Source organism: Schistocerca cancellata, chromosome 2 (assembly GCF_023864275.1).
Source record: "Schistocerca cancellata isolate TAMUIC-IGC-003103 chromosome 2, iqSchCanc2.1, whole genome shotgun sequence".
NCBI classification, from domain to species: Eukaryota; Metazoa; Arthropoda; class Insecta; order Orthoptera; family Acrididae; genus Schistocerca; species Schistocerca cancellata.
Genome location: NC_064627.1, coordinates 172,156,346 through 172,167,457, shown reverse-complemented (window position 1 = coordinate 172,167,457; position 11,112 = coordinate 172,156,346). Strand labels below are relative to the sequence as shown.

At 37.7% G+C, this 11,112-nt stretch overlaps 1 pseudogene; it reads right to left on the bottom strand.

Annotated features, from left to right (window-relative positions):
• Positions 1 to 2,281: 2,281 nt before the first annotated feature.
• On the bottom strand, positions 2,282 to 2,401 carry LOC126163590 (5S ribosomal RNA; annotated as a pseudogene).
• Positions 2,402 to 11,112: the final 8,711 nt, after the last annotated feature.

The following is an 11,112-nucleotide window of genomic DNA, read 5'->3' as shown; positions in this document are numbered from 1 at the left end:
GCCTTTCAAGCCAAAGTAGAGGTTACAGATGTATGTTTGTCTCTGAAACGACAGCTATTTAGGATAAAATCTTTACAGAATTTATGGTAAGCTCACTTGAACTGCACAATGAATCCACAACCTTATTCTACCTGAACCTACATCTAAGAAAGAAACTTCCTCCCAATCATGTTACAGAAACAGGCCTCCTGTGCCTTGTCTCTTTCAGTCACCTCCCACAAACCTACCGTCTGGCCACAAGAAGTACACTCCTCGTAATCAAGTACCACCGGAAGACTGTAGCAACTGAATCGCATTCTCTTTGAGGGTTTCGACTACCTCTCTCTTGCCCAGAAATGAGGAATGTCCTATATTCTATCCTTCCCACCCCACCCACAGTGCATTTCACTGTTCACCAATTCTATGCAATATCCTTGTCCATCCCTACTCCCAACCCCTTTCTCATGGCTCATATCACTGCAATGGGCCTAAATGCAATCTCCCACAACCACCACCTACTTCAGTCCTGTCACAGGCATTTTCTATTCCGTCAGAGGTAGGGCTGTTCAGTGATCTACAATTCTATGTGGGCAGGACAACTAACAGGCTGTCTGTCTGCGAACTGCACAGGTGGGAACTCTCCCTGCAAAATATCCTAGATTCCCACAAACCCCCTGGCCTTGTCCTTTACTAGTCCCTGTTGTTCACCTACCTATCTCCTGCTCTCACTCCAGCACTACTTAACCTTGTATTGCATCCACTAGTCTTTTTTCCACTTCTGTATGTGTACTTCTCTCCTTTTCTACTCCACTTGCTCCCCCTCCCCTCTAGCAGCCCTACCCTGTCCCCATCATGTCCCTGCATGCTCCCACAGGCAGTGCTACACCTACCTCCACCCTTGGCATGCTATCTGCCTCCCTGCCACATGCCTACACCTTACCCCACCACCCATGCCAGATTGTTTCTCCCATCAGTTGCAGTCCACAGTCCAGCCACAGTGGCCAGAGATTGTGGTCGTGTGTATGTGAATGAGTGTGTGTTTTTTCTATTCCAGAAGAAGGCTTCTTAGCTGAAAGTGTACAGTTCAGCATTTCTTTAATTGTGCGCAGATGTGACTCGGCATCTCCTGTATGTGCAGAGTAGCTATCTGTCCTTTTCATAATACTGTTGCAAATAAACTCCCAGAATTGGATATATTCTGCGAAAAAGTATGGTGTGAAATATTGTCTCTGAATGGTTACTGGCTAAAGGAAGAGGAATGTAGCTTTATTGATTGGCGACTCCATAGAGTGCTTTGTGCAGAGCGACCATATGATAAATGAAATTAGAATGAAGGTCAGAGTTGGCCGTAATTTTGATGATTTATTAACAACAAAATCGATTTTCGATCACATAATGATCATCTTCAGTGCTTTAGCGTACAAATCAAAGCTCGTAGGCAGATCGTTTCATAGCTTCTGTTATTGCTAGTAACTAGACACCAGTGCCTACGAGCTCTAATTCGTATGCTAAAGCACTGAAGATGATCAATATGTGATCGAAAATCGATTTTGCTGGGATTACTCTCTAACTGGCTATACAACATTGTCTGGCTACAAAAAATCTCAGATAATGAAAGATGATAATTAGTCACAGGACATGTGTCTGTTAAAGCCAATGTGAGGGATATTAAACATTTAGCTCTAGAAGGAAAATGTGAAGCTGCTGCTATCCAATTCCTGGCTTACAAAGTGATTGTACTGTTTAGAGACCAGATTATATGCATCATAAAGACCTTAAAATATAAGTGTTGAAATATGCAAGATAAAATAATAATAAAAAATAAATAAAAATAATAATTTTAAAAAAATGCTGGCCACACGAAAAATCGGTACATTTAGAATGCTGATATTTTCTGAATACTTTCTGGTAGAGATTAGGAAGGGGGCCATTCTGGGATTATTTCTAAAAATTTGCAAAATGGGGGTGCATACCATATTTCAAGAATTGTTCCTTTGCTATTGTCGGTAACAAGCAGGTGCGATGTGATTGAGTCACAGCGAAACAATCAATATATACAGGACCAACTTAATGATATATCGCATGCAGAGGGGCACACTCAAAAACTCCATCCAAGCAGACCTTGGAAGGCCCAACGGGACCGATTGGCCGCCGTGTCATCTTCAGCCCACAGGCATCACTGGATGCGGATATGGAGGGCATGTGACTCTGCCAGCCGTATGTCACTTAACGAGACCAGAGTTGCTACTTCTCAATCAAGTAGCTCCTCAGTTTGCCTCACAAGGGCCGAGTGCACCCTGCTTGCCAACAGCGCTTGGCAGACTGGATGGTCACCCATCCGAAGTGCTAGCCCAGCCCGACAGCACTTAACTTCGGTGATCTGAATGGGAACCGGTGTTACCACTGCGGCAAGGCCGTTGGCCAAAAACTCCGTAATATTTTGTTTAAAAGACAACATTCAGTGATGATTTTTTTTAACAGCATTAACTTTTAATTAATACTATTGGACCAAAGCATCATTTACAAATTATTTTATATGTTCAGTAGTAAGATTGTGTCTTCGATCACTCAAAACATTTTTATAAGCAGAAAAGGACCGTTCTACATAAACTAAGGTAACTGGGCAGTATTAGAATATGGGTGCTATGTTTGCACTTTTTGTGGCTGGTAAAAGTTCCCCCATTCCATTAATAAAACTATCAATTTGGCACAAGGGTTCAAAGTGTGGGTTATTGTTTAAAATGTTTTCAAATTTCTTCCAGTTTTTTTGGGAATACCGCCGGCAATGAGTTGTTGTTGTTGTTGTGGTCTTCAGTCCTGAGACTGGTTTGATGCAGCTCTCCATGCTACTCTATCCTGTGCAAGCTTCTTCATCTCCCAGTATCTACTGCAACCTACATCCTTCTGAATCTGCTTAGTGTATTCATCTCTTGGTCTCCCTCTACGATTCCTACCCTCCACACTGCCCTCCAATGCTAAATATGTGATCCCTTGATGCCGCAAAACATGTCCTACCAACCGATCCCTTCTTCTAGTCAAGTTGTGCCACAAACTTCTCTTCTCCCCAATCCTATTCAATACCTCCTCATTAGTTACGTGATCTACCCACCTTATCTTCAGCATTCTTCTGTAGCACCACATTTCGAAAGCTTCTATTCTCTTCTTGTCCAAACTAGTTATCGTCCATGTTTCACTTCCATACATGGCTACACTCCATACAAATACTTTCAGAAACGACTTCCTGACACTTAAATCTATACTCGATGTTAACAAATTCCTCTTCTTGAGAAACGCTTTCCTTGCCATTGCCAGTCTACATTTTATATCCTCTCTACTTCGACCATCATCGGTTATTTTACTCCCTAAATAGCAAAACTCCTTTACTACTTTAAGTGTCTCATTTCCTAATCTAATTCCCTCAGCATCACCTGACTTAATTTGACTACATCCCATTATCCTCGTTTTGCTTTTGTTGATGTTCATCTTATATCCTCCTTTCAAGACACTGTCCATTCCGTTCAACTGCTCTTCCAAGTCCTTTGCTGTCTCTGACAGCATTACAATGTCATCGGCGAACCTCAAAGTTTTTACTTCTTCTCCATGAATTTTAATACCTACTCCGAATTTTTCTTTTGTTTCCTTTACTGCTTGCTCAATATACAGATTGAATAACAGCGGGGATAGGCTACAACCCTGTCTTACTCCCTTCCCAACCACTGCTTCCCTTTCATGCCCCTCGACTCTTATAACTGCCATCATTCAATGCCAAACCTTGAATTTCAAGCTTTTTAATACATATGAGTGCTAATCGCAGCAGTGTCTTTTTAAATCCTTTAAAACTTTCTTGCACTGGCAAACTGTCAAAGCCTCTGCTCTGTCGAAGTCATTTACTTACTACCCCTCTAATGGCCTTGAAATGTTCATTGTTAAACAACACAGCTTCGACCCACATACCCCATAGAGTACCACTGGTTTGGGAGGTAAAGGCACTTTTGGTAGTTTTTCTTTGTAGGTCTTGATGCGAGAAGGAGCCTTTAGAAATGCTTTCTTTGTGGATGAAATTGTTTACGTACAAAAATGTGGAACATACTTCTTCAGCAAGGCGGTGTACTCCATGAGCAAAGCACATCACGCAAATCGAATTGGGATAAAATACTCGGAGGGCTTTCCTTGCTTTCATCATATAGGGAACAGCATCTGAAATAAACACAAACACCCTTTCATCTGCAGGAGATTCTGGAAATAATTTTCTAATACCCTCATTCACAAATATGGTGATCATAGAATGATTTTCTTTTCAAATTCTTTGCAGACCGCTAAATAGGAAGAAGAAGGCTCTTCTTTTAAAGCACCAACAACAAAATTTGCAATCTAACAGCCACAAGTATCTGTAGTTTTGTCAATTGAAATCCAGATAATGCTGTTCTTGAGCTGATTACGTATTTCTTCCAGAACATTTATGTATATTGTTGGTATGTAATTTTTACGCAATGTTTATTCATCTGGTGTATTTTGATTTAAGAATATTTGCGCAGGAAGCCTTTGAGGATAGGGTTTGTATGTTTGTGAAGAGGAATATTGCTTGCAGTGAATGTTCACATAGATCCATGTTAAACCGACTTTTTTGGTTATCTTTGGGTAAACCCCCACTACTGCAACTTGACGTCAGAAGTTGTTGTCGTGGTCCTTTCATCTGCATCCCTGCGATATGAAGACTTGTATTGACATGCTGACCTATTTGAAACTTTTTTTTTCTTCCACAAAACGTTTTTCTTGCAAAATCAACAATATAAAACAATTCCATCTATGTAAATGTTCGAGGTTGGTAAACTATCCGTGAAACGACGTTTCTTTTTTCAGGCGGCATCGCGCACAACACATCACACACTGCACGTCGTAAACACATTCAACGGTGTACAAGTAAATAGAAAGCTAAACTGAAACAATGGACGTGTGACTAAAAGCTTGCATAGTTTAATTTAATTGTTGCCGATGCGTATACAGTATGATAGCGGGGGAATTAACCGGGAGCGCGGGTGCAGGAGCATTAACTCTCAATGTTCCTGTTCCTCTTCTGTAATGATTGTGCTAGGCAGTGGCCTCTTGGTTAGCGATTACATTCATTTCAAGGTTGCGATCAATCTGTGAGCAATCAAAACTAGATCAAGCTAGAGACCGCCCGTCTAAATTTTTAAAATAGTGTAAACATAAATGGAAAATATGCATGATCACTAGTTTTTAGTTAAAATATGCAATAACCGGTGAAAATGTGCCAAATATGCAAATGCAAATAATCCGGTCTCTAATAATGTGTGTTTACTATTTCCCCAAAATTGGCTTTAAAGTTTTTATTGAGTGCATGGATAATCTGTCACTATTGTTTCTTAGATATAAGATTAACAGAATCTTTATCATTAATGATGTTAATTTAGATGTGATAGCAAAAAATCTGAGACTAGACCAATTCTAGACACTCTAAGGTCACCAATTTTTACACCCTACCAGACAAAATGTCAGTTATTTCAAATACAGGCTTATTTGTAAGTACCTTTGAAGTTTCAACAGACAACTGGACAAAAACTACAAGGCATACAGAAAAAAGCATTTCTCCAAGTTTTGTTCGTAATATACAATAAAAACTTCTTACACACTACAGTACACACCATTAATACATGCTGTCCTACTACAAACATCAAAATGTCATATTTAAATAGGAGCAGAAAAGGTGCATAACTAGGTGGTACACTGGTTATCTTTATAAACTAAAATACCTACAAGCTAGTCTATCTGTTACTGGAATTAAATTACAAAGAGAAATAAGTAAATCTACAAAACAGACCAATGATAACTTCATAGGTTAGTAAAGGAACAAGTGCAAGACAGCATGGAAGATTATCAGAGCAGATTTGTGGATCACTGCAAGAAAACTACCTATTCCCCTTAACCCAGACCATCATCATCTTAAGGTTTGTCAGTTCACGGAGGTGATCCTACCATCGTGACATAGTAGTAGACTTACAGGGGAGTGGTCCAATCTGACATGTTGAGACATGCCCTGAAACTTTTTTTAATACAGGAAGAATACACTGAAAGAAAAACACTGTCAAAATTTTAGCTGCTAAGGCACACTACAAGTTTGTGTGTGTGTATTATGTAGAAAATTGCCAGTTCACCATGCAGCTGGAGAAATGTCCATGCCTACCAGAGCTGTAGCAGACTGGACAATCTCAACAAGGCAGGCACATATGTTTGATTGACAGCACATCCATAATCAGATAACATAATGGCGCAATTGTAACCTGTAAAATAAATTTCAGTTTTTGTTGATTGTTTCTCTGAAACTATTGTCCACAGTTACTGTTTACTTATATTTGCAACTCATTTAATAGCCATAATTATTACATGTATGTTTTGTGGTAGTATTATTTTTAATGCTTAATGTTAAACAGTGTGCAAACCCGGTTTTGCTTTGTAAAATCTGACTGGGAACTATTAATGAAAGAAAGAGTTACATGAAGGAATAAATATGCACCAAAATGAAAACTGCTGTGTAGAATCTATCCAAAAGACTTAACTGTACAGGTTGGCCACAAAGTTCCATTACCTCCCATTAATAACCAATGCAAACCCCTAAACTTGAAAAAATAACATGAACTACAGTTCTTTAGATAAGTGTTTTTGATATACGAACCATATAGAGCTTCTCATGAGAGACAGTGCACTGTTTTTGAAGGAGATCTAAGAGACTGGGCCCTCCGAATCACAGTTGAGATGAATACTGCAGATTTCTAGTCTTCTTCAGACTGGTTAAGCAGATTCGAGAAATCATATAGTATAGGAAGTCGTAAAACAATGAAGTTTACTTCCAGTAAAAGTGTAGTACTGTTGTAAGACATATAGAGTAACCCAAGAATTCGCAATTCAGAAGCCTACAAAAGAATCTATGGTAGAGTAGTCAAAGAGGCAAAAATTATGTGGAATGACAATTAGATAAGAAACTCTATCTTAAAAAATGAGATCCACGTGGAGAGTTATTAAGAAACAAACTTGTAATTCAGTGCCAGAGAAAAAGAATGTATCATTAACACCAGAAGGCTCAAAAGTCACAGACCCCAATTCGGTTGTGGAAAAATTCAATGAATACTTAACTAACTGAAGACCTCATTCAAGTACACTGTCAAGGACCGGTCCCAAGTTTCTCCAGCAAGTCAGTGATCTTGACTGCTTCTATGTATGTTTATGAAACAAACCCCAATGAAATTATAAGTAAAATTAAATCATTAAGCAATAAAAGTCAAGTGGTCTTGATGAAGTACCTGAGTTCATATTAAAAGCATGTACTCACCACATAGCAAATGCCTTGGCAAAAATTTTCAACCTCTCTTTAAAAATTGGTGTATTTCCAGATTTTTTAAAATAGCAAAAGTTTCACCACTGCTAAAAAAAGGTTCTTCTAAAAAAATATAAAACTACCGACCCATGTCACAGTTAAGTTCCTTCTCAAAAATTCTAGAAAAACTCTTCTATGGCAGGCTTTTCAGTTTCATAAATAAATATGCACCTCTTACAGTACAACATGGTTTTAGAAAGTCTAAATCTACACAGACAGTGATTTTTGAATTCTTAGACTGCATTTTAAAATGTCTCGATCAACATAAATTAGCTGCAGATATTTTTCTAGATCTATCAAAAGCCTTTGACGTCCTGAACCATAACATTCTGCTCGAAAAATTAGAAAGACAGAGAGTAAAAGATGTAGCACATAGGTGGTTGTGTTGATACCTAAAAAAGCTGCAGGCAGAAAGTATCACTTCACTATGAATTCAACAAAATGAATAAAACAAGAAACAACTCCTTTCTTTCTATCGAATTACCTATCAAATATGGTGTACCATAGGGCTCAATCTTAGTTCCACTACTCTTCTTGATTTATGTGGACGTCTTAGTTGAATATATGAGTCCCACAAAAACTATCCTGTTTGCCGATGACACCAGCATATTGCTCACTGGATCCAGTCCAGAAACTTTGCAGTCCACAGCAGAAAGTTCTATGAAAAGGCTTTCTGAGTGATTCACAAAAAACAAACTCATTATTAATACTGAAAAAACTGTGGTTGTTGATTTTCATTTAATTCCTCCAACTAATCAAATGCCTCTTCAAGCAAAATTAAAAAATGATCCCCTAGAAAATGTGTCACAAAATTTTTGGGTCTATGGGTTCAGCAAGACATAAAGTGGGACACACGTATAAATAACTTGTCTAGAAAACTATCATTTGTGTGCTATGGCCTAAGAATTTTAAAGGCTACAACAAGCAAAACAACAGTACTGCAGGCATACTATGCACAGTTCCACACACTAGGCCAATATGGGATCTTTTTCTGGGGATACTCAACTCACAGTGTAATGGTTTTTAGAATGCAAAAATAGAGTTCTAAGAATAATTTGTGTCATTAAAAAGATGAAGTCCTGTAAATCCCATTTTACTGAGTTTGGTGTTCTAAATGTTCTAAGTTTATTCATTTATGAGACTATCTTGTTCACTAAGAACTACCTCCTGAAAACAGGCAAACTGCTACAGGACAAAAATGTACACAACCATAGAACCAGAGGGAAATCAAATATTCATAAAAAATATCACAGAACAACCAACTATCAGAGGAGCATAATTAACAGTGGTGTAGTCAAATAGATAGGTGACGTGACTACTGATAAAGAATTTTTTTCTTTGTGATGAGTATTTTTTTAGGAAATTCTCTTTTTTTCGACTTTGGAAAGTATTTTTTAAAAAATAGTTGAACAATAAAATATCGGAAAGCTCCATGTCATTTGAAGTTCAGGAGATCAGAATTCTTAAATTTCAGTCATTTGTGCATTGTTTGCATCGACACATTTTACGAATAGCTTTAAGTATGCTCGATATGCAGCACAATAAGCATAGCAAAGGCCAACTATTTCTCACTCCACACTGTTCAGTCTAAATAAGACCAATAATTGCTATGATGTGCCTGAAAATATGAATTTTTCTTTTATCAGGTGTGCGTGGTGTAAGGAAAATATTTTTTCGTTTCCATAATTCCAGTGACACAGAACTTAATCGTAACGACTATGGGGAATAAACAACGAACTGTTTCATTGTTACTAAATTATACATTATGCATAAGAATAATAACTGTGCTACAGAAATTGTTATAAAATGGTGTATGTGTAAGAAATATTTCATTTCAATAAATTAAGCTATGATTGAGGGACGTCATCTGTAATGCGACATTAAACACTGCCTTGATTTATTTTCCTCTGCTAGTCGTCTTTGTAAGAATTACATGTTCAGGAGTTTAGCCATTGATATGCATTATCTCTTCTTTAAAACATTAATGATATGTCACATATGATTTAGGTACATCAATTTCACTTCTATTGCTTCAGATATTAGTACTGTATGATGCTACTCTCTCTTGTCATGGCCGATCATGTACTAGGCAGGAAGGGCTGTACAAACCGTCGTCATACACTGTTCTTGATGCGACAAAAATGAGTAACTTAACAGTTTTTAAAAAATACTTCTGTGCATCTTAGCAGCTAAAATTTTGACTGTTTCTTTTGTTGCATTCTATGGTTACGAAAAAAAAAACTAATTACATGTCTAGTAAACTGAAACAATATTACATGACCAAAATGAGCATTTGATGTGAATCAATAAGTTGTGTAGTTTCATTTAAAATAAATTGAATATGTTTGTGTTGCATCCCAAACGGATTTCATTTTTAAGTCTACCTTGTTTCCCCAACTGGCTAGATTAGTCAATGGTGGATGAAATCTCAGATATGTTTCATGAGTGTCAAGGCTAAAAAACAATCAGGACTTGTTACCTAGTGAAGAATAGTTGGGGTACTCTTTGAAACACATGGGTGTGCCTATCCTCTTGCAAGAAGAGTACATTTTTCAGCTAGATGATTTCCCTAGAATTACTGTTGTTGAGAGTATATTCAATTACAATCAGATGTGGTTGCTCATGTTACCCAACATAACACAGACCATCACTCCAGTAGTTTGCCTGCTATGAAACTAGATTACACAATGGGGGAGATGGCATTCATTTATCTAGCACCACATGGGTTCTCAATCACTATTGTAGTTCAACCTCAAATCAAGAATGACATTTCTTTTGTGAATTCACAGATAGCTTACTGTACTGAAAAACTAATTTCTTCCACTAGAATCTTGGCTACTCTCCACGGTTTAACTACACAAAAGAATACAAACACACCCATAGCATGACAAATGTTCGTAAAGTGTCTAAAAAATACAATAAATGACAACTTCCGACCATCTGTAGCAGTATTCTATGCACATGAAGCAAATGTCATCTCTTGTTGACATCTAATTGTATGATTCACTGATTTATGACTCATCCAATTCTTTTCAGCCTATGTCTTCCACATATAACACTGCAATAGTATTATTCAGCATAGGGACTGAAATTTCATTGTATGACACATCACATTCTCAACAGTCATCCATTCATTGACTAGATTCAGAGGAATAGTTGTAAGATGTGATTGGCACCAATAAGGTGTACTAATTTTTCATGCATAACATCCACCTCTTCTCTAGAACCTTTTGTACATGCACTTAACACAGCTTTACAGAGGATGCTGTTCACCTCTTGCAAACAGTTACCAATTTACAACATAACTGACGAATATGGGAATATGCTTAAAATAAAGAAAACATTTTCAAGAAAGTTCAGGCATTTGAAAGATAATGAGATAACAGTAAATCATAAGTACTGTTGTGTTAACACTCAACACAGATCCAAAACAAAATACTGTTCTTACATTTAAGTGCGAATGTAACATATGTGTCAGGACCATGGCTGAAACCTGGCCTGCCATCTTTCCACAAGCACTTTGAACACTTAGACTTTCCCACTACTGCAAAGAAACAGTTTTGAATGGTTACTTCTGATAGACATAAAATGTGTTTATTGCAATAATATGCAAGTGTCACATAATTAACTTATTTCATGAAACTTCCTGGCAGATTAAAACTGTGTGCCGGACCGAGACTTGAACTCAGGACCTTTGCCTTTCACGGGCAAGTGCTCTACCAACTGAGCTACCCAAGCACTAC